At 30.3% G+C, this 25,726-nt stretch overlaps 1 long non-coding RNA gene across 1 annotated transcript; it reads right to left on the reverse strand.

The window, feature by feature from the left end:
• Positions 1-3,221: 3,221 nt before the first annotated feature.
• LOC140059213 (uncharacterized) lies at positions 3,222-6,604 on the reverse strand. The gene is made up of 5 exons (XR_011847143.1): positions 6,219-6,604; positions 4,707-4,782; positions 4,000-4,050; positions 3,743-3,805; positions 3,222-3,286 (listed from the first exon to the last, which is right to left on the reverse strand). It is a non-coding gene; the product is annotated as an uncharacterized lncRNA (long non-coding RNA).
• Between the last annotated feature and the right edge of the window lie 19,122 nt (positions 6,605-25,726).

Consider the following 25,726-nt stretch of genomic DNA (forward strand, 5'->3'; position numbering starts at 1 on the left):
GTTAAATAAAAATCTAGAAAGTTTTGTCTCCATGTTTCCGGTCTCCATTTTTCTAAGTCCTTCTTTTACAGTCTCTACAGCGCGTTCCGCTTGTCCATTTGACGCAGGGTGATAAGGTGCGGTTCGAACATGTTTTATACCGTTACGCTTGAGAAATTCTGCAAATTCCTCACTCGTAAAATTCGATCCATTATCTGAAACTAACAGTTCAGGGATTCCAAAAGTCGCAAACATGTTTCTTAACTTTGCTATCGTTGCTTGAGAAGTGCTCGTGTCCATCGCTACTGCTTCTATCCACTTAGAATGTGCATCCACTACCACTAAAATCATTTTGTTCATGAATGGACCGGCATAGTCAATGTGAATCCTGGACCATGCTTTTTCTGGCCATGGCCACGGATTTAGCGGTGCAGCTGCGGGCAAGTTCTTATGACACTGGCATTGCGTACAAGCTTTTACAGTCTCCTCAATTTGACTATCCATATTTGGCCACCAAACATATGTGCGTGCAACTGCTTTCATTCTCGCAATCCCTGGATGTCCTTCATGTAATTGTTTCAACATTGTTTCCCTTCCTGCACTTGGCATAACAATACGTGCACCCCAAAGAACAATACCATTCTCTGTACTTAGTTCATTCTTTCTCCTATAATATGGTAACAAATCAGAGTCATTTCCCACATTATCTTTCCATCCCATTTGCACATACTTATATACTATACTTAATGTAGGATCTCTACGAGTCCATATTACAACATCTTTACTCTTGATTGGTGAATTGTTAATTTTTTCTAACAACATAATTATGTCTCCTGGTATAGGAGGGTCTTTAGGTATTTCCCCTACAGGTACTCTACTCAATGCATCAGCATTTTGGTTATCTTCCCCTGGTTTAAACTTCAAATTGTAATCATACCCTGATAACATTAATGCCCACCTTTGCATTCTGGGGGAAGCCATTTGTGGAATACCTTTCCCTTCACCAAAAATCCCTAACAACGGCTTATGGTCCGTCACAATCATAAATTTACAACCATACACATATTTATGAAACTTTTTTACACCATATACAATTGCAAGTGCTTCCCCAGCAAACAATTTTACGTTTTGGTAACGTTATAATTACGTTATTTTTTGGTTATAAAAACGTTTTCTAATAACGTTGTACGAACGCAAAAATGTCGACCTTTTTATACGACTTTATAACGTCCAAAATAACGTTCAAAATAACGTGTTTATAACGTTTTTTGAACGTCCTCAATAATGTTCATAAATAACGTGTTAAATACGTATTTATAACTTCTACAATAACGTTGCACGAACGAGAAAATGTCGACCTTTTTATACGACTTTTTAACGTCCAAAATAACGTTCAAAATAACGTGTTTATAACGTTTTTTGAACGTCCTCAATAATGTTCAGAAATAACGTGTTAAATACGTATTTATAACTTCTACAATAACGTTGCACGAACGAGAAAATGTCGACCTTTTTATACGACTTTTTAACGTCCAAAATAACGTTCAAAATAACGTGTTTATAACGTTTTTTGAACGTCCTCAATAATGTTCAGAAATAACGTGTTAAATACGTATTTATAACTTCTACAATAACGTTGCACGAACGAGAAAATGTCAACCTTTTTATACGACTTTATAACGTCCAAAATAACATTCAAAATAACGTGTTTATAACGTCTTTTGAACGTCATCAATAATGTTCATAAATAACGTATTCAAAACGTATATACAACTTCTGCAATAACGTTGATAAAAAACGTGTCCTAAACGTTTTTTTAACGTTTTATGTAATGTTTGTAAATGACGTGTTTGCAACATGTTTTTAACGTCCAAAATAACATTCATACATAACGTATGCAACGCGTTTTTATAACGTCCTAAACATGTTCACAATTAACGTGTTAGGAACGTGCCTTCTACGTTTGTAAATGACGTATTTGCTACGTGTTTTTAACGTTCTCAATGTTTTTAAATAACGTATGTAAGGCGTAATTATAACTTTCGCACATACGAACTAGTAACGTTCATTATAACGTACCAGATACATTTTCAAATCGTAGTTTGATAATGTTACATCATAAACTTTTTACCACTGACGACGTATTTATAACGTCCATATTTGACGTCCTGAAAATGTAATACTTAGTTATATACAACGATTTGGCTAACGTTACCACATATTATATATAGTGTTCTGCAGATATACGCGTTACATAGCTCGTTATTTGTTAAAACATGTAGTTAGTACTGTATAAGACATATAAAAACAAGCAATTTAAAATGAAATATTGTTTGATTTATTCTATTATCTGATTAAAAAAAGACATAATGTATTGCAAATAGCTTAAGAGGTAGGAACTTGATTATTATTAGAGAGCTTTCGCTATTTTTGATCAGGAACGAGAACCAGCAGTAATTACGATGATACGATAATGAGAAACATTGTTCTTAAACGAGAATGAGCAAATTTGCCTATAAGTCGTCCTCCTCTCTTCTGTCTGGCACATTCCGTTCCTGAAAAGATAACAAATTGTAAAACTAGGTAAATAAAATTATCTCTTAGCAGCAAGTCTTTAAAAAAAAATGTTAAGTGTTACTAGTTTACAAAATTTAATTATTGTCATTCTAATCGAATTTTCCCCACGTTTAAATTATAAAAGATTTTGGCTATTGACTATTTGGTGTTTTTTATGTGGTTGCACATTCCCTATTAAATTTACATTACAGTATGTAGTTGTTATGTTTATTTCGTATTGGATAGTGTTGTTGGGTCTAAATACCAAGCCCTATCAGTATAGTACCAGACGTTAGTTGTAATTGGATAGTGTTGTTGGGTCTAAATACCAAGCCCTATCAGTATAGTACCAGACGTTAGTTGTAATTTACTTTATTCCAACATTTGTATCCCGTAACTTTACATTAATTATTCGTTTGAGTGCGATTGTACGAATGTGTTTTATTGCTTATATACCACTTGGTGAAACTGAACAATAATGACTATAGTATCTTTTAATTTGTAAACTATTTAGTCTTTAAACTGATGCGGACTATAGTAAACTTCATCATTACAATATGAGTGATACGTAAAAGCATGGAGGAATAAGTTATTTCGCCATGGTAAAAAACAAATAAATGATAAATCAAATTAAATTTATTCTTACCTTGTATCTTGAGCCACCTGGTCTGTTGGGAGTGTGCTTCAGTGTTTCAGCAATCTCTATCTCACATTGCTTCAATCGTTTGTGGGTGAGCTCGCATACACGATTCTAAAGATGAACAATTTGAATGAGAGTTATTAGCCACAATGTACACATTTAAAACTTTAAAATTCTGTATTAGCAGTAAACATTAATGCCATTATGACATAAATTGTTGTTAGTAAATAAACGACTTATAATTTAGAAAGTTCAGTACTTTTACATTATGCGCGCGCCGAACACATAAGTACTAATGTGCATGAGCACATTTGGTTTTAAGCGTCTAGTATTATTTGTCTTATTTGACCTCCTTTCACACTTCTTTGTTTTTTGTTAAAGTACAAGTATCCCTATATATTTTTTTCAAATTAGTTTGATTACCTTATTGTTTATTACTATGATACCTGTTATCATTGTTTCACATAACTTGTGTGTGAAAAAAATTGAATAAAAGAAAAGAAAAGAAAGAAAAATTGAACTTCAAATACAAATTGTTAACGGCTACTTAAAAAAGGGGTATATTACCAATCATAGAGTCCTACAGAGAAGCGACCGATGTTTCCGTTATTTCTTCTATCTTGTCATTTGCTACAATAATAAAAAAAAATATTTCAATAGGCATAGTCTGTGAGAATATACCTGTTAGCCCCCTGGTCTATAACTTGCCAAAAAACAAAGTATAAATATTAGCAACTACTACTGTATACTTGACAACATTATTTCGCAAGTACTGTAATAATGAAGGTAAACTCAATGTTTAAATTAGAGCAACTATGACTTACTATGTATTGTTACCGACTCTTGAGCCATGCTGTCATCACTTTCACTATCATCTATAATTAAATTAAAAATAACACATTATTAATTTAACATAAGTCTTTGTTTAAATTGATTTTCTTTTAAACGCTTAACTTAATTACTTTTTGGTTCCATTTTTTCCAAAAGTATTCCCAAGATGAGAAAGAGAAAACATTGACAGTATGGGTTTTGCTAAACCCCGCAAACCTCCCAAAAAACATAGCAAACCCCACCGAACTAATATAAAAGTGATTGAATCATGTACTGTACGACCCACTGGGTATATCCATGTAAAAAAAAATTAAATTTCTACTGTTAACTACTTATTTTGGGGGTAAAAAGAGAAAACAAAATATTAAATTGTTGTAAAAATACTTTTAACTGAAATGTTTAAATTAATATTTAAATTTAACAAATTGAAATCTTATTTAAATGGAGAAATACATTTGATTGTTTAATTAAGGAAATGCATGGAAGAGTTGGCAAGTAAGCGACTTTTTTATTTTTAAATATTCATCTACAAAAGGGAGTCCGGACTCATTTTAAACTGAATAAATCATATAACATAAAAATGACATAATGTTTTAGCACAAAAAAAACAGTAAATTGTCAGCATGTTAAGTTAGTACTGTAGCATATTTAAAACAACAAACAAGTGCAATTTTGTGAATGATAAATAAAAATAACTCACCGAAAATGTGTCTATAAAATAGAAGTTGATGATGATTTGGTTTTGAGTTATTTTAGGCTATGCAGTCTTCTAAAATCTGTATAAAAAATGTTGATAGTCATATAGTTACCTTTTCAAATTAGTAAAGGTCTTGAGTTATTTCATATTTCAAGAATGTTTTTAATGATGAATTTATCGGGTGCCGAATTAATCTAGCCAAAGCCAGATATATAAAGAGTTACGACATTGGATTATACTGTAGTCACGTGATATGTAGATCAATTTTATGTCAAACTTGTCTCCGTTAATGCATGTAAAGTATAGGAACAAGAAAATACTTTAAACTTTTTCTTATATTTAAAAAATGTAATTACACATTTTACGTTGAAATATCGATGTGCACAGCGTACAGAAGTACTTGCGGCAAAGAATATTGCGCGCGCGTGCGCTAGTACATTATAAAGTTCGATTGATTGATTTTGGAACGAAACATCCCGTAACTACCCCTACGTCCTATTAATAACAATTATGTAATATTTTCAATTCATAATTCATGCTTTGATGACTTAAAAAAATAATAAAGTGTCATGGATATATTTGTTAATATATCGAATAGGGTATGAACAATATTTAAATAAAGGCAAATTATTACAAATATAATTATTGTTATTATAGACCCAATATATATATATGTTACCAAATTAATACCATTAATACAATTAATTACTAAAATAAAAACGGAATATAAGCGTTATTTCATAGACAAAAAAATCTAAAAATAATGCATGAACTACAGGAAAATGCTCTATATATGGCTCTGATACAAAATAGACGGGCGCGCCCTCAGCGTGCGAATTCTTTGACACAAAAATGGCTTCTAATTTTCAATGTCGTAACTCTTTATTATATGGCTCTGGTCAAAGCTAGTCATTAAGGTCGTGCTAACAGTGAACAATTTACATGGTTTAGAAACTACTGTACTATTCATTTAGCAAAAAAACATATGCATGTTATATTTAATGGATCTCACTCCATCATCATGACCATTTATAACTATTAAGTTAATTTACAACTTTATAACATTAGTAAGTAATGATAATAAAAACGAAACCTAGTCTATAGGCCCATCCTTTGTAAATACTAAATAGTTTAATAATTACGGTAATTAAACGTCAAATGTAACAGTTTATAACCAGGTCTAGGCTAGGCCTAGTAGTAAGCCTAATTAGATTTGGTTTTCTAAAAAGGTAGTATAAATGTAACATCGCAAAATTGTATTATTTATTGATAATGTATTCCAAACAATAAATAAACCATGTTATGTTAAATAAATATTCACGGATTTTTTAATATCTAGTAACATAGAGATATTATAATATCTATTATCTATTATACACTATAATATCTCTATGCTAGTAATTACATAAGCAACCTACATTGCATTGTTTTCTGTAGGAAAAGATACAAAGCATCGTCGATTAACCAAAAATTAAAAAGCCTCAATATATAACGATTAATGAAACAATAACTCACCGCAAATATATTGGCTTGATAGAAGTTGTTGTTGATAATAATTAGGATAGTTTACTTGATTTTTTGAACGAGCTTCTCTTTTTCCGCAGCAGAATGCAAGTGACACGTATGTATTTAGAATTTAAATCCCGCGCCGTGTCGAATTTATTATTCTGAGCTCCATCTGTGATTGGTTGATACCCTGATATGTAAAGAAGGCGCAGTGCCGATGACTCAAGCAAGCTTTTTAAATGGCGACGTTTCACCTCCACGAATACAATTATTTATTTTGAACAAATAATGTTTGTAGCTCTAAAACAAATTGACTAGACTTCTATAGTTTGAACCTATACTTTATAGATCCATGGTTTGATCAACCCAGTATTATTGTAGACTATTTAGCCCTATTTTAGCATTCCCTCTTTAGCATTATTGCGCTTCATTTATGATTATCATAACCCTTTGTTAGTAGATTTTATATTATGTGAAACTTTAGTCTATACTCTATATGTAGCTCTTCACAAAATAATAACAATAATAACTTAAACCCAGGTTCTCAATTTCAGCTACAAAATCGATGAAACACAGAATTCCAATAAAAAATGCTTTTTTTAATTATAACACAACTGCTTACTTTTAAAACTCAATACTAACTACACAGATCTGACTCATATATCCAATTTCACAGTATTCCATGATAACACAGGGTATAAAACTTTCTTATTCCCCACCACAAAACCCACAAAATTGACCAGTTGTTATGGAAACCTAGATAAAGGAGGTACAATCTTAATTAATTCAGAGTGTGGAATGTGTAAAATCAAACTATCATTGAGGATATACAAGCTACTAAGTAAATATGAACTTAAATACAATAAGATAACAATACTGCTTTTAGAATATCGCTACATTATATAGATATTTATCACCATTCCTATAGAGCCTAATAATTGAATTTCTTTTTATTCGTAAATTTAAATTTACTTATTTATTGGATAGAACATCCCATAAAGAGCTTTTATCTTTAGATTTACTTGTACAAGTTAATAACGTTGACCTTATACTTTAATTCTGTAATTGTTGGCTTTCTGGAAATTAACGACCTTACATTCTTGTAATGTATGATCAAGTTACCGACATTAGCAATAAGCTGATCAACAGGTTAACTATACATTATTCAACAGTAGGCCACTGGCCCAAGTACCATAATATAAAATAATAGGCCTACATAAAATTAAATGTAAGTAGCAGTAAAAGCATAATAGTTAGTTTTTTTTTTATATGCGAAAAGGGCAAATTATACCAGGTTATTGATTACTTTTTTATTTTTGTTATTCATTAGTAAAAATATAAACTTTTCTCATTTTTCAAAAAGCAGTGACTAATTTCTTTGTAGTTTGGACATACTCAAACAAAGTGATATTCATTTCAACCTCGTTACATTTGCAAACTTTTTTTTATTTGAAATTTTGAAAATGTAATCAGAAGGAACAAAAACAAACATATATATCGGTCAATACTTTTTTAAAGTTTTTAAATTGTATTTTAAGATCTGTTTGCCAATGCGTTAATGTTGACCTATAAATTAACTTCCATTAAGTTACCATGGTAATTAACGACGTACCCTCTTGTAATAGGATAGTACAAGTTGCAGAGTAGAACTCGGGTTAAATATTATAAATTAAATATTATAATGTACACCGCATCGGCCGTATACTTTTTAAATGTTAACATTCACATTTTTAATCGTTTGTGTTTAATGAGTGTATGACAATGACTATGTTTTGTTTTATAATTTTATTTATTTTGAATACACAATTTAATGAAAAAGTGAGATCAACATTTCTGAATTATCATACGGAATTATCAATGGAACGATTTTCAAGATGAAAAATACACTGTTCTAAGAACCAATGTTTGTTAAAGGAAATGAGCTACACTGATGACTAATTATGTAATTGTATTCATCATAATTTAGATAAACAATTTTGCTTTATAGAATTCGATTGTTTGTTGAGTGTAGATTTAAATATTTTTGATCAATATAATTTCCTTCATGGTTAACCGATTCCCTGAGATCATTGGTTATATTATTCATAAAAGTCACAAATAAGTACTAGATTCACCTAATTAATAATATTTATACCTACTATACTACAAATTAATTCAACAGAATAATTCTGCAAACATTTAAACATATTATTATTAAGTAATATTTCATGTTGATGACATTGTAATGTAAGCCCTATTCAGCATTATTGCGCTTAAGTTTAAATACTATGACTAGACTATCCTACCATCTTTGTTACTTTAGTATATTTTATATGTGAAACTTTAGTTTCTAAAGATACAATAGTTTTTAAAATAACCGGCTCAGCTACAGTGATTAGGTTCACTTAGGTTGACCCTGGTCTCCCAAATTTGTATATGTATATACTGAAATAGACCGAATAAATAATGAAACTGTATAATATAAACTGTAATCATTAACTATCATAACTGGACGTACGATTCTGTTTCTTTATAAAATGAATTGATGGAGTTGACCTTCTATACATTTAAGACCAGTTACCATGGAAATTAACGAATACCTTCTTGTAATATGATCAGTACAAGTTGGGAGTCTAGCAAGCCGCACCATTATGTTCAATAAGAACGTATTCTTCAGAATTTAGAAATAAACTAAGCATAATTACACCATACAAATTAATTCGGAGGATTTAATTTAAGGGACATTTCATGCTTTCAATTTACCAATAGGCCCCCAATAGGCCCACTCATTTGCTTAAAATACATTGACAACTTATTCGTTGTCAGCTTTCCTGTCTTCCTTTTTTTCAATTTGCATTCTCAAACTCAGGATTTGGAAAGTGAAGTAAGTTTTATTTAAAAATATGGGTCTCTCAGCCAGCTATTTTGTAGTCAAACGGCCATAAAAACTGTAATTCTTATGCCTTTCCCGTCTTTATACTAATAAATATGGTCCCGTGAATCGTTATTGATGAAGTAATAGCAGGGGGTAGTTTAATTACACATTAATTACATTATACAAAACACAACAAAATAAGAACACAGGATTACATTTTGAAATTAAAGTTTGTATCTAAAGGGCGGAAATAAATGTGATAACATATTAGGTGAAATACAAAATATGAATGAATAAATGTAGCTATATAATAATATAAAAACACAGTTAAGCAGAAAAGTATGATAGTTGGTAATAAAATTGTAATCAGAAAGAACAAAAACAAACATATATATCGGTCAATACTGTTTTGTTAAATGGTTTTTAATTTAAGATCTGTTTGCCAAGCGGTTAATGTTGACCTATACTTTAAATTCCATTCTAGAAGGTTGATTTATATAAGTTACCATGGTAATTAACGACATACCCTCTTGTAATAGGATATCTGCACAAGTTACAGTGTAGAACTCGGATTAAATATTATGTACATCGGCCGTGTATTATACTTTTTAAATGTTAACTTTCAAATTTTTAAATACAATACAATCGTTTGTGTTTAATAACGCTCTTTAATGAGTGTATACTTATTTTGAATACACAATTTAATGAAAAAGTGAAAAATACACTGTTCTAAGAAGAATCAACGTTTGTTAAAGGAAATGAGCTACACTGATGACTACTTATGTAATTGTATTCATCCTAATTTAGATAAACAATTTTGCTTTATAGAATTCGATTGTTTGTTGAGAGTAGATTTAAATACTTTGATCAATATTATTTCCTTCATGGTTAACCGATTCCCTGAGATCATTGGTTATATTATTCATAAAAGTCACAAATAAGTACTAGATTCACCTAATTAATAATATACCTACTAGTACTATACTAATCATTAATTCAACAGAATAATTCTGCAAACGTTTAAACATTATTAAGTAATAGTTCATGTTGATGACATTGTAAGCCCTATTCAGCATTATTGCGCTTAAAAAGTTTAAATACTATTACTAGACTATCATACCATTTGTTAGTATATTTTATATGTGAAACTTTAGTTTCTAAAGATACAATAGTTTTTAAAATAACCGGCTCAGCTACAGTGATTAGGTTCACTTAGGTTGACTGGTCTCCCAAATTTGTATATGTATATACTGAAATAGACCGAATAAATAATGAAACTGTATAATGTAAACTGTAATCATTAACTATCATAACTGGACGTACGATTCTGTTTCTTTATATTAATGAATTGATGGAGTTGACCTTATTCTATACATTTAAGACCAGTTACCATGGAAATTAATGACTACCTTCTTGTAATATGATCGGTACAAGTTGGGAGTCTAGCAAGCCGCACCATATTTTGTTCAATAAGAACGTATTCTTCAGAATTTAGAAATAAACTAAGCATAATTACGCCATACAAATTAATTCGGAGGATTTAATTTAAGGAACATTTCATGCTTTCAATTTACCAATAGGCCCCCTCAATAGGCCTAATCTTCCTTTTTTTCAATTTGCATTCTCAAACTCAGGATTTGGAAAGTGAAGTGAGTTTTATTTAAAAATATGGGTCTCTCAGCCAGCTATTTTGTAGTCAAACGGCCATAAAAACTGTAATTCTTGTGCCTTTCCCGTCTTTATACTAATAATTAATATGGTCCCGTGCAATCGTTATTGATGAAGTAATAGCAGGGGATAGTTTAATTACACATTAATTACATTATACAAAACACAACAAAATAAGAACACAGGATTATATTTTGAAATTAAAGATTGTATCTAAAGGGCGGAAATAAATGTGATAACATATTAGGTGAAATACAAAATATGAATGAATAAATGTAGCTATATAATAATATAAAAACACAGTTAAGCAGAAAAGTATGATAGTTGGTAATAAAATTGTATTAATCAGACAGAACAAAAACAAACATATATATCTGTCAATACTGTTTTGTCTTTAAATGGTTTTTAATTTAAGATCTGTTTGCCAAGCGGTTAATGTTGACCTATACTTTAAATTCCATTCTAGAAGGTTGATTTATATAAGTTACCATGGTAATTAACGATATACCTTCTTGTAATAGGATATCTGCACAAGTTACAGTGTAGAACTCGGATTAAATATTATGTACATCGGCCGTGTATTATACTTTTTAAATGTTAACTTTCAAATTTTTAAATACAATACAATCGTTTGTGTTTAATAACGCTCTTTAATGAGTGTATACTTATTTTGAATACACAATTTAATGAAAAAGTGAAAAATACACTGTTCTAAGAACCAACGTTTGTTATTAAAGGAAATGAGCTACACTGATGACTACTTATGTAATTGTATTCATCCTAATTTAGATAAACAATTTTGCTTTATAGAATTCGATTGTTTGTTGAGTGTAGTTAAATACTTTGATCAATATTATTTCCTTTATTAGACATTTATTTATTTTGCAAAATTTATCAAGTATTAGATGGGTTTCTTTACTGAACACTGACAGTCGCTTCCAAGTGTTAGGTGTATTTTAACATCAGTATTAGAATTTATGAATAAGTGCCAAATATGATTAAGGTTAGAAGATTGCAATTGTAGTTTTTATCTCATGGTTTTATTAGACATTTAGATAAGATTTTAAAGTAAATATGCAATGATATGTTGTTTCCTGTTGTTGTATTCATTAATGCGAATTGCCAAATGCATGGGGGACTTACAATTAATTCCTTTAATCTTTGCATTATCTCCTGATATAGTGTAGTTAGTTTATACCTCCATGGTTTAAACTACACACATGATGTTAGCTATTCCAAATCCACTATAAAATACTATTTATAATGCGATGTAAATGGCGAATGTAATAATATGAAATTATGGAAATTTTAATTCACGACTGGTTTGATCTCACTCTCCATTAATATACCAAAATGAACAATAATTGATCTTTTGATTAAGAAAATTTAACTAGCAGCCAACGTTTCACCAATGAAAATTACTGTCAAACTCAAGAAAATATTATAGGCGCGCCTACTTTTTTGTATTTGTATTATTTATATGTACTACACAAATGTTATAATGTAAAAGAAAAATACTAGTGTCAAGTATTTAAAAAAAATTAACTTAGGCGCACTTTTAGTAAAAAAATGTTGTAAATGTATTATAGAACCATAGGCATCATATTTTGAAAAAATAAAAATGTCCAAATCATCTAAAATTCTAGTAAAGTGCCCAATTTTTATACTAAAGATAAATAAATACATATAAAATTATTGTACCAAATTTGAACAAAATTGAAATTGGTTAAGTATTTTTCCGCGATGGTTTTTTAATGATGTTTTACAGTTTTATTTTATCCAAATAATACTAAATATCTATTACTAATAAAAATCTAACTTTCCGATATACTGTATTAAAATTTTGGAATTAAATACTCTTTTATGAGTGGAACACACTTATGCTATTAAATATTAAATGTAATGTAATTATTAGTCATTAATTAGATATTATTTGATTTTTTTTCCGTTATTTGAAACCTACGCGCAATAATATGAGAGGACGCTGTTTTACTGGTAATAGATATGGTTATTGTGTGTTCTATTCTTCCGCTCGAGTATTCTTTAACCCCACAGGCTACATCGTTTAGATAGCGAGATCATAAATATTTTTGTATTCTTATACTATAGGAAAGGTGATTCCATTTTGCTAAAGGAACCTTTAGAAATACAATAGCTTTATTTATTTGTAGTTTATTCAACAAGAAACGAAAACTAAATATCTAAATAAATAAAGTATAGACATAATTAATTAAATTAATAAGTACTTTTAGTACGATAAAATGTATTACCAATGGGCAAAATATGTAGCATTGATGCCATAAAAAATAAATTGACGAGTCTCGGTAAACATGTAGGCTTAGCTCGTGGTTCAGTGTAGCGGAGGAAATTCACTTTAGCTGCGTATCCTTATCACCACTCCGCGATAGAAATTGGCCTAACGGGTAGGCCTAGGACTTGTAGTGTGGGGGGCCTAGCAAGTCAAGTAGAGTGCCTCGGCCAACCTACGTTCCCTAGTAGGTAGAAGGTTAAGTTAGACCATGCCATTTAGGCCTACTATAGCGGAAAAAATTTCTGGTGGTTCTACTTTTTTATTTGTATTAAATGATTTATCAAAGCCTATACTTATACTACCTAGTAATGAACTAAGAATTACTTCGACGGGAAAATATTGACGAGTCTCAAAAAGTGTAGGCCTCTTTTGCGGGGGGAAATTTGATTGATGTTGTATTGTAGAAATTGTACTGTATAGAATAGCTAGTAGTAGGAGCTAGTTTTTTTCTTGGAATGTGGAAGGATGTTTTCGTATCAAATTAGATTTGGATACAAATTGTTTTTTTCTAAAGACGTGGTTGCAATACAATCATATAATTATGATAATAAGAGGGAAGGGGATTTTTAGGGTGTGGGGGGGGGGAGGGGCTGGGGCCTAACTAGGCTAGTAGTATTAGTAGGCCTAGGCCTATACCTGTATTTATATAAATTTTTGTTCGGAAATAAAATACATAGTTTATAAACACAAATTATTCTATAAAAATATAAATAGGCCTAAATATATTAAAAAAACCTAATTTAATGTAAGTTTGTTTTTTGTAAGACGCGCGCACAGATTGAAGGAGACATTTATAAAAATAGTCATTTGTTTGCGCTTCTAATAGCGTAATTGTTATTAAGATTGTTGTTCAAAATAACTCTTAAATTGAGGGCGCGATCGACAAACCCGTTAAATTATCCAGAGAGGGCGTACTCCAGACTAAAAAGTGATTCCAACAGGAGGGGGAACCAACAAGATGCCGGCCGTAAATGTGTTCAAAAACATTATTTAATATAAAAAATACTAATCTAATATAATAATCAAAACACAATATGTTACGTTACTAAATAACATAAATACTACGTGATGATAATATTATACATTTGCATTACATCTAAAATTATCTGAACGTTTGTCTTGAATGTTTTATAAATGTTACCTTGGTACGTTATCAAGACGTTAAAATGATACGTTAATAAATAACATAAAAACTACGTTATTATAATACGTTTTTATAACATTATTATTACATCTTAAAATAACGTTATTTTATAGTTTGTACTTTACGTTTTTACAACGTGTTTGCCGAACGTTTGCTTTGAACGTTGTATAAATGTTATATTTGGAGTTAATCAAGACTTTAAAATGTTATGTTAATAAGTAACATAAAATATATGTTATTATAATACGTTTTTATAACATTATTATTACATCTTAAATTAACGTTATGTTATAGTTTGCATTTTACATTTGTACAACGTATTTCACAAAGTTTGTCTTAAACGTTGTATAAGTGTTATACTTGTACGTTATTAAGACGTTAAAACGTTACGTTAATAAATAAAATTAAAACTAAGTTATTAAAAAACGTTTTTATAACATTATTGTTACATCTTAAATTAACGTTAGTTTATAGTTTGTTTTTTACGTTCGTATAACGTATTTCTGAACGTTTGTCTTGAACGTTGTATAAATGTTATATTGATACGTTATCAAGTCGTAAAAATGTTACGTTAATGAATAACATATAAACTACGTTATTATAATACGTTTTTATAACATTATTATTACATCTTAAGTTAACGTTAGTTTATAGTTTGTATTTTACGTTCGTATAACGTATTTCTGAACGTTTGTCTTGAACGTTGTATAAATGTTATGTTGGTACGTTATCAAGACGTAAAAATGTTACGTTAATGAATAACATATAAACTACGTTATTATAATACGTTTTTATAACATTATTATTACATCTTAAATTAACGTTAGTTTATAGTTTGTATTTTACGTTCGTATAACGTATTTCTGAACGTTTGTCTAGAACGTTGTATAAATGTTATATTGATACGTTATCAAAACGTCAAAATGTTACGTTAATGAATAACATATAAACTACGTTATTATAATACGTTTTTATAACATTATTTCTACATCTTAAATTAACGTTAGTTTATAGTTTGTATTTTACGTTCGTATAACGTATTTCTGAACGTTTGTCTTGAACGTTGTATAAATGTTATATTGGTACGTTATCAAGACGTAAAAATGTTACGTTAATGAATAACATATAAACTACGTTATTATAATACGTTTTTTTAACATTATTATTACATCTTAAATTAACGTTAGTTTATAGTTTGTATTTTACGTTCGTATAACGTATTTCTGAACGTTTGTCTTGAACGTTGTATAAATGTTATATTGGTACGTTATCAAGACGTAAAAATGTTACGTTAATGAATAACATATAAACTACGTTATTATAATACGTTTTTATAACATTATTATTGCATCTTAAATTAACGTTAGTTTATAGTTTGTATTTTACGTTCGTAAAACGTATTTCTGAACGTTTGTCTAGAACGTTGTATAAATGTTATATTGATACGTTATCAAAACGTAAAAATGTTACGTTAATGAATAACATATAAACTACGTTATTATAATACGTTTTTATAACATTATTATTACATCTTAAATTAACGTTAGTTTATAGTTTGTATTTTACGTTCGTATAACGTATTTCTGAACGTTTGTCTTGAACGTTGTATAAATGTTATATTGGTACGTTATCAAGACGTAAAAATGTTACGTTAATGAATAACATATAAACTACGTTATTATAATACGTTTTTAGAACATTATTATTACATCTTAAATTAACGTTAGTTTATAGTTTGTATTTTACGTTCGTATAACGTATTTCTGAACGTTTGTCTTGAACGTTGTATAAATGTTATATTGGTACGTTATCAAGACGTAAAAATGTTACGTTAATGAATAACATATAAACTACGTTATTATAATACGTTTTTATAACATTATTATTACATCTTAAATTAACGTTAGTTTATAGTTTGTATTTTACGTTCGTATAACGTATTTCTGAACGTTTGTCTAGAACGTTGTATAAATGTTATATTGATACGTTATCAAGACGTAAAAATGTTACGTTAATGAATAACATATAAACTACGTTATTATAATACGTTTTTATAACATTATTATTACATCTTAAATTAACGTTAGTTTATAGTTTGTATTTTACGTTCATATAACGTATTTCTGAACGTTTCTCTTGAACGTTGTATAAATGTTATATTGGTACGTTATCAAGACGTAAAAATGTTACGTTAATGAATAACATAAAAACTACGTTATTATAATACGTTTTTATAACATTATTATTACATCTTAAATTAACGTTATTTTATAGTTTGTATTTTACGTTTTTATAACGTATTTTTCAAACGTTAGGTCTGAACGTAATATAATTGTCACATGTAAACGTTATTAAAACGTGAATATGTTACGTTACTATACAACAATAATCAAACGTTTCTCAATTACGTAAATAAAACGTTGTGAAAACGTTTTTGTATTAACGTAATTTTATTCACATTATGTAACGTTTTAATGACGTTGTGACAATGTACTTTTGTAACGTTATTATCGATAACCAAACTATAACGTTCGCGAATGTTGTCATAACGTTATGTGTTTGCTGGGTCTTTATCTAACTGTGAATATCTAGATTCTGTTTCCGACAACCTTCGTGAGGCAAAAGCAACTGGTTGTTCAACATTATCAATGATATGGGAAAGTATGACCCCTACACCATAGGGTGACGCATCACATGTCAACATTAGAGGTTTATTTCTATCATAATGTACTAAAACATTAGATGACGTCAGTAGTTCTTTAGATATACAAAAGGCATTTTCCTGTCTATCTGACCATAACCACTCTGTATTGTGATTTAACAACTCGTATAGTGGAGCTAAAAGTGAACTTAAATCTTTCATGAATCTACCATAGTAATTCAATAAACCTAAATAGGCTTTTAATTCTGTCACATTGGTTGGGTTAGGTGCATCTCTTATTGCCTTCACCTTTGTATTTAAGGGATGAAGCCCATTTGCATCAATTTTAAACCCCAAATATTCAACCTCATTAGAATTAAATACACATTTGTCCCTTTTCAATTTAATGTTGACCTCCTTCAATTTTAGCAACAACCCTTCTAAGTTCATGTCATGCTCCCTTTGATTAGTGCCCGATACTAGGATATCATCCAAGTATGCTACAACTCCGGGCAGTCCAAATGTAATACTATCAACAACTCTCTGAAATATTCCAGGAGCTGATGACACTCCAAACGGTAATATGTTATACTTATACAACCCTAGGTGAGTATTAATAACTGTATACTGTTTTGACTCTTCAGACAAAATAAGTTGTTGATATGCATGCGACATGTCTAACTTGGAAAAAATTTTACCCCCGCCTAGTTTGGCAAACAAATCCTCAATTAAAGGTAATGGGTACGTATCTACCTTCGCAACTTGGTTAATCGTTAATTTGTAGTCTCCGCAAATTCGTACGGAACCATCAGACTTAATAACGGGTACTATAGGTGCAGCCCACTCAGAAAAATTAATAAGCGTAATTGTGCCTTCTTGCTTTAATCTGTGTAATTCTTTTTCGACCTTATCTTTGATCCCAAAGGGTATTGGCCTTGCTTTACAGAATTTGGGAACAGCCCCTTCCTTCACCAAAAGTCTGGCTTTAAATCCTTTAATTTCACCCAAATTATTCTCAAAGACTTTATCATATTTACCAATTATTTCACTATTTAACATAGATCCTTTCGTTTGCACTTGTTTGATTTTACCCCAATCTAATTGTAGATTAGTTAACCAATTCCGGCCTATCAAGGTGGATCCTCTCCCTGGAATTACTACTAGAGGTAACATAACCAGTTTACCCTCCATACATTTCACCTTTACATGACACACACCAACTACTTTAATTTCTTCTCCAGTGTATGTTTTCAATTTAGCATCAGATGGTTTAATTATGGGTCTATCTTTACTGTTAGGCCACACTTGTTTCAACATATGATCACTTATCACAGATACAGCGGCACCTGTGTCAATTTCCATCTTAACGTTAATACCATTTACATTTAACACTGTTTGATATGGATCAGTGCTTGTTCTACTTAGAATAACATTATTAGTAATAGTAAACAATTCATGATATATGTCATTACAATCTCTACTAGTTGGTAAAGCTACCGTATTATAATCATATTCACAACAATCTTCATAATCATCATTTACATCTAATTCTCCCAACTGACCCTTAACCTTTCTATTAGTATGTCCCTTTTTCTTTCCATCAGGTGGTTTATTTTTACTTCTACAAACAATTTCAAAATGTCCTGTGATTCCACATCGATGACATTTTGACCTCTTCGCTGGACAATTTTCATCTCTGCTAAGATGACCTTCCCTGCCACATTTCCAACACTTTGCTTTCTCCCCATAGTTAGGTTTCACCTGTCTCTTAAATCTGGCTCTAGGATTACCTTGAATTTGTTTAACTGATGTATCAATCGATGGTTATCCTGCCTCCATATTAATATCATGCACTTGTTTGTCCACTGCCAAAATTGCGCTTGAAATATCAACTGCCTTTTTAAATGTTAAATCCGGTTCTGCTAACATTCGCCGTTGTATTGAATTATCATTAATACCTAACACAAGACGATCCCTCAACATCTCTTCTAATGTCGCCCCAAAGTCACATGGTTCTGCTAGCCGTCTCAATCGTGCTACGTAATCCACTACACTCTCTTTATTTTGTCGATGATTAGAATAGAATTTAAATCGACTAACTATGATATTTGGCTTTGGCTCTGTATGCCCAGTTATCAAGTTAATTAAATCTTCATATGACTTGTCGGTCACCTTCGCTGGTGCCAGTAAATATTTCATCAAACTGTACGTTTTTTTTTTCACATACCGTCAGCAACACTGCTCGTTTCTTCTCGCCGTTGTCGATATCGTTCGCAACAAAATACTGTTCTAGCCTCTCAACATAATCCGACCAGTTTTCTGCTTCTACATATTCGTGTAGGATTCCTAATTGAGCCATCACAAATTACGATATGTAATAATCCCACTACGTCGCCAATTTGTTGTGTACTAACACCATTTAAGGTAAATATCTGAACAATAAAAGCAAAACAAGTAAACACACGTGAGTCTAAGTTTAGTCGTTCTCCATCTTCCCCGCATCCGGGGCTTTATTCATTCTCCACAACACTATATATATAGAGGGCGTTAGACCATTACAATCGGTTACAATTACAGTACAAGTAATGTACAGTATATGACAACATGAAACAGACATATTTCATAGAAGTATTAATTTCTAAAACAAAATAATTGTTTTTATGTTTAACTATATGCCTCATATATGAGGCATAGAGTTAAACTGACGTTTTCATGAGAGGATTATATACTATTTGTTCCACGTGCACAATAAGCTTATAAAACTATTGCAGATTATACGTGAATTGGACCGGTGACGAGTCGGTGACAAACTGAACGGATCATCTAGGAGTTCTGAAACGTCTGGCCAAGTGCGCTCTCTTTGCGCAGTATTATACGGAGGCGTGTCTATTTTTGTTTTCGTATCTAATTTTGGCTTTAAAACATGTCAGCCCAAAACAATCGATACCCCTGGATCCGCCCCGTCAGAATATTGTCGATATAAAATGATGGAGGTTCAGACGTTATGTGGAACATTTAAATTGTATTATTTGTATTCCCTCTTTAAACTTCATCTTAATTTCAATATAATAATATCAATGAAGTGATATTGTTTACTTAGAAGTGTGCCAGTTATTCAGCACTGAAGAAAACAAAATCAGAAAAATTTAAACACATGTTACCAGGTTTTTTAAAACATTAATAAAGCTAAGTGTGTTAATTAATGAGATGTAAAGCACATTTTAGCATGAGGAAGTGAAAATATGTAGGGAGAGAAAACATAAAGTGTAGACACAGATATCACCTCACAAGCAATCTATTGCTGACCCAGTGTGAAGCCAGAAATCAAGAGTTGTTCCTGCTCCCCAATTATTGTGGTCCCTTTATTTATAAAACTTGAAAAGCAGAAAAAAGAGGAGGAGGTGTATGTTTGTTTGTTGGCAGACTATAACGCTGGTTAAGTTTATCTTACGGACAGGTAACGCTAATAATGTACGTACCACAACATTAGGTAACCGATGCGCCCCCATTATGACACGTGTGAATAAAGAACAAGTGCTATTCCACTGTACGGAGGGATAGCTACCCGATGCCTCTCATAATAATATTATTTTTCATTCAATAACATATACTAATAATAATTTACTTTAAAACAAACGAATACAAGTAGGCATATCACTACACACAATACAACTACATACAGGAGCTTGTGTTAAAATAAAGGTTTATGGACCAATCATAATCAAACAAAAATGGGCATATTATATTATTTGAGTTTTGGATGAATATTCTGTCTTTGCAAAGGGTAAAAAATGATGTGACAATAAGTGTGGTTATATTACAACGAAAACATACTATTTTCAAAAGTATGATAAACAAGAGAAAGCACTTACAGTTGTGTCAATGATGTCAATCCATGAAACACATTTGCTGTTAATGTTGTTATTTGGTTAACGGACAACCATCTGAAAACCGTGAAAAATGCAATACATAAGTTTAGTTTTGGATGAATATTCTGTCTTTGCAAAGGATAAAAAATGAAATTATGTGACGACAATAAGTGTGGTTTTATTACAACAAAAATATACTATTTTCAAAAGTATTATAAACAAGTGAAACATTCGAACACATTTGCTGGTAATGTTGTTATTTGGTTATTGGCCAACCACCTGAAAAATGTGAAAAATGTAATAAATAATATATACAGTACCAAGGGATAGGATGATAAAACATTATATATTTTATATATAATTTAGAAAAACAAACAAAACATAACAATAAATATCTTATTGTGCCAGCAGAGGTCAAGTCCAATTAGGCGTGTCACTCCAGAAGTGAAACCATTACAAGGTATATACAAGGACATACTAATACTTGTTTAATGTTACTTTAGCTCGTATTATCATTATTTGCATGTTTTAGCTGTTTTTCATTAACTTCTTCTACATGATATAATTATATTTTATCTATATTTTACTGTAATCATGTTGTACTTTCCATATCATATGATGACATAGATCAATATCTACGATACAATACAACCGTTAAATGACGATGATCCATGTGTTCTGCTATATTTTTACGTTTCGTTATGGCCGCCGATGGTGCTACAGTAACTGAATTAAATAGTCTTGAGTTCGAATAAACAATGCCAAAATAGAAAAACTCAAAAAGAGCAAAAAGAAAGACATTACATTTGAACGTATTACGAATGAAACAGACATATTTCATTGAAGTATTAATTCCTAAAATAAAATAATTGTTTTTATGAGGAAAAGAGTTAAACTGACGTTTTCATGAGAGGAAGATATATAATATTTGTTCCTCATGCAAAATAAGCTTATTACAACACTATTACACTAAAGCATAAAGTTACACTTAACTGTGCTTTAAAATAAACATAATTAAAAGCATTACACAGTATAGGCCTAATAGTTCACCCGATAAAAATTTCTGATTTGTCCAAATTTTTTTTAAAAAAATCTGACAAATATAAACATGAAGAAATAAAAAACAATGTCGTTAATATACATCAGACTTAAGAATAATGACATCAATTTTCGATAATCATAAGGACGAGTTCTCGAATGATTATCTCATTTGTGCCCATGGAATTGATATTTCCTAAGTTCACCTAACTACGGAGGAATAACGCATTTATATTATGACTACATTAATCATAATGTTTAATGATGCTGTGTTATCGAATTTTCTATGTTACTGGAGAAATCGGGATACAATACCGATAACCAGGTGTGTTAGACCAGAATACGTTACTCCGGCTTAAAATGGAGGTATTTGCTTTAACCACGTTCTGAAATGTGTCTGTAAGATTATGTTAGGCAAAAACAACACCTTGTATACCATAGCAGCCTGGTGTAGAGACCTATGTATTGCCTTCGCTAAATCCTTTCTTAAACTTGTTCCCACTTATACCTTCTGGAGAAATGTTATCCATAGATATAACCCTAATATACTGCTGATTGGATTCGTCATATTATAATTGTAACACAATGTGTCATAAGAACTGTTCGTTATACCTTGGTAGTAAGTGGTGCAATTAATTAAAGAATTATATGATTTGTAAATAGTTTACACAAAGTGCAACACAGTGTGACGTATTATCTGCTACAATATCTAATGATTACACATTTTTAATAATTATGTAAATTCTCATTTAATAAAACACTTATAATAACAAATTACCGTATTAAACGTACAAATCAAAGTATAAAAACAATAAGTATATACAGTACGAACAGAAATTACGATAATAAAGTGTCTATTTATTAATTTCGAAATACAAAAAAAAAATAAAAACAAATTATTTATATTGTGCCAACAGAGGCCAAAAAGACTTATGTCCAATTAGGCGTGTCACTCTGACAGTGAAACAATTACAAGGTATAATTGATATAATACTAATTTAATGTTACTTTATCTCGTATTATCATTTCATGTTTTAGCTGTTTTTCATTAACTGTCTTTGCATGATTATAACAATGTTTTATCTAGATTGACTGTAATCATGTTGTACTTTCCATATCATATGATTTCTCGTATTATCATTATTTGCATGTTTTAGCTGTTTTTCATATGATTTCTAGATGTATTTCAATATCTACGATACAATACAACCGTTAAATGACGATGATCCATGTATTCTGCTATATTTTTATTTTTCATTATGGCCGCCGATGGTGCTACAGTAACTGAATTAAAGAGACAAAACAATGCCAAAATAGAAAAACTCAAAAAGAGCAAAAAGAGAGATATTACATTTGAACGTATTACACATGAAACAGACATATTTCATAGAAGTATTAATTCCTAAAACAAAATAATTGTTTTTATGTTTAACTCTATGCCTCATAGAGTTAAACTGACGTTTTCATGATATGAAGATATATACTATTTGTTCCACGTGCACAATAAGCTTATATACTCATGGTTTGTGAAAGAATATTTCATTATTCCAATGTCACAACTAAAATGGGAAGAGTACTTCAATGATAACAACATTGATTGGAAAACTTCTTGGTTACGGAAAGTATGTAAAATGAAAGATAAGAAACTAGCACAATTCAATTATAAGATGTTACATAGAATACTGCCTACCAACAAACGGCTGTACCAGTGGAAAGTTAAGGAAACACAAACGTGTGACAAATGTGGAGAAATTGAAAATGAAAATCATTTGTTTTTTAGTTGTGGATTTATTCAGAAATATTGGAGGAAAATGTTTAGTATCTTTGTAAGTTTAAATCACAATAATATATCATTTAAACAATTAATACTAGGAACGGGAGATAAGCTAATAGATTATATTTACACTTTTTCAGCAATATACTATTTATAGAATAAAAATGTTATCTGCACTAAATAAGCCAGTGGGTAAATCTTTATGGAATTCATTTAAAAGCAATATGTTATATATCATTGAATGTGAAACATATAAAAATAAAGAAACAAGTATAGAAAAATGGGTAGCTTTAAGAAATAAGATTATGATAATATAATTTCTAATTTGATACGATTAACCGAAAAAGAATTACAGTGATACGGGTTACTGGTGGTACTGAGCTATTATTGGTTTTTTTTATCATGTATATAAATATATTGTATAATCCGGGTTGTAAAATGAAAACAAACAAATGAAAATGTGTGAACTATTTTAAAACGGGATAGATGATAATGATGATCCTGTCAAGTGTATAACAAATATAAGAAAAGTAATGAAAAAAGGAGTAATACAGAATTCATAATATGTAAAAATGTTACTTATGAACTGTAACGACATTTACAAGTTAAATAATACGATTTTATGTAATATGAGATAATATGAATGTGAATAAAAGTGGTGTTTGCGCCACAAAAGAGAAAAAAAAAATGTGTTAATTAATGAGATGTAAAGCACATTTTAGCATGAGAAAGTGAAAATATGGAGGGAAAGAAAACATAAAGTGTAGACACAATTATCACCTCACAAGCAATCTATTGCTGACCCAGTGTGAAGCCAGAAATCAAGAGTTGTTCCTGCTCCCCAATTATTGTGGTCCCTTTATTTATAAAACTTGAAAAGCAGAAAAAGGGGAGGAGGTGTATGTTTGTTTGTTGGCAGACTATAACGCTGGTTCAGATTTTAAGTTAAGTTTATCTTACGGACGGATAACGCTAATAATGTACGTACCACAACATTAGGTAACCGATGCGCCCCCATTATGACACGTGTCAATAAAGAACAAGTGCTATTCCACTGTACGGAAGGATAGCTACCCAATGCCTCTCATAATAACATTATTTTTCATTCAATAACATATACTAATAATGATGATAATAATTTACTCTAAAACAAACGAATACAAGTAGGCCTCATTACACACAATACAACTACATACAGGAGCTTGTGTTAAAATAAAGGTTTAGTGATCAATCATAATCAAACAAAAACGGGCATATTATATTATTTTAGTTTTGGATGAATATTCTGTCTTTACAAAGGTTACACCCCCCGGGGAAATTTGGCGACCGGCACTCCAAAAAGCTGGTAACATCCCTGCGTTATTATATGAATACCTGCAAATATTGAAAAAAAAGACACACATTTCAAACTGATTGATTTAAAACAATATATTAATAATAATACTGTACAACAATACAATAAATAGATAACCACTACATTTGTCTGATATATTTCACAGTAGGCCTACAGTTATTTGTATTCAGCATTTCAGTGGGCGATTTAGACTTCGTTTGGCACTCGAAACAATGTCAAATGAAAGGCAAGCTAATATTGCCATGAGGAGGTGCAAATCTGAGGGAGCAGAAAATATAAAGTGAACAATTCCAAACAGATATCACCTCAACTTTATTTATAAAACTTGAAAATCAGAAAAAAAAGGGGAGAAGATAGTGTATTATTTGTGGTTGTTGCCAGATGCCTAAACTCTAGAAAATGATAAATTAAGTTTATCTTACGGACGGATAACGCTAATAATAACAATTATTAATTCATAGTTATGCTTTATAGCTTTTTGAGGGTTTTTTTTCGTGCACTTAGAAGAACTTATTTAAAGTGCATTTTAAGTATTGTTTTTCTTCTAGATTATTTCAGTCATCACAATAGTTAATGTTTGTTTAATTTGGAGGTTCAGACTTAAACACAAAGTACCAATGTATAAAGTGCACTATGCTGTGTGAAATAAAACTGAAACTGAATGTACGTACCACCACATTAGGTAACCGATGCGCCCTCATTATGACGATTTTTTTAGAGAAAGATACAAACCATCTGTTGCGCGTGCGAATAAAGAACACGTGCAGCTATTCCACCGTACGAAGTGAAAGATAACAAATGCCTCTCATAATAACATTATTTTTCATTTAATAATATTTACTAATAATGATAATAACAACTAGA

The sequence above is a fragment of the Antedon mediterranea genome, chromosome 9 (genome assembly GCF_964355755.1).
Source record: "Antedon mediterranea chromosome 9, ecAntMedi1.1, whole genome shotgun sequence".
NCBI lineage: Eukaryota > Metazoa > Echinodermata > Crinoidea > Comatulida > Antedonidae > Antedon > Antedon mediterranea.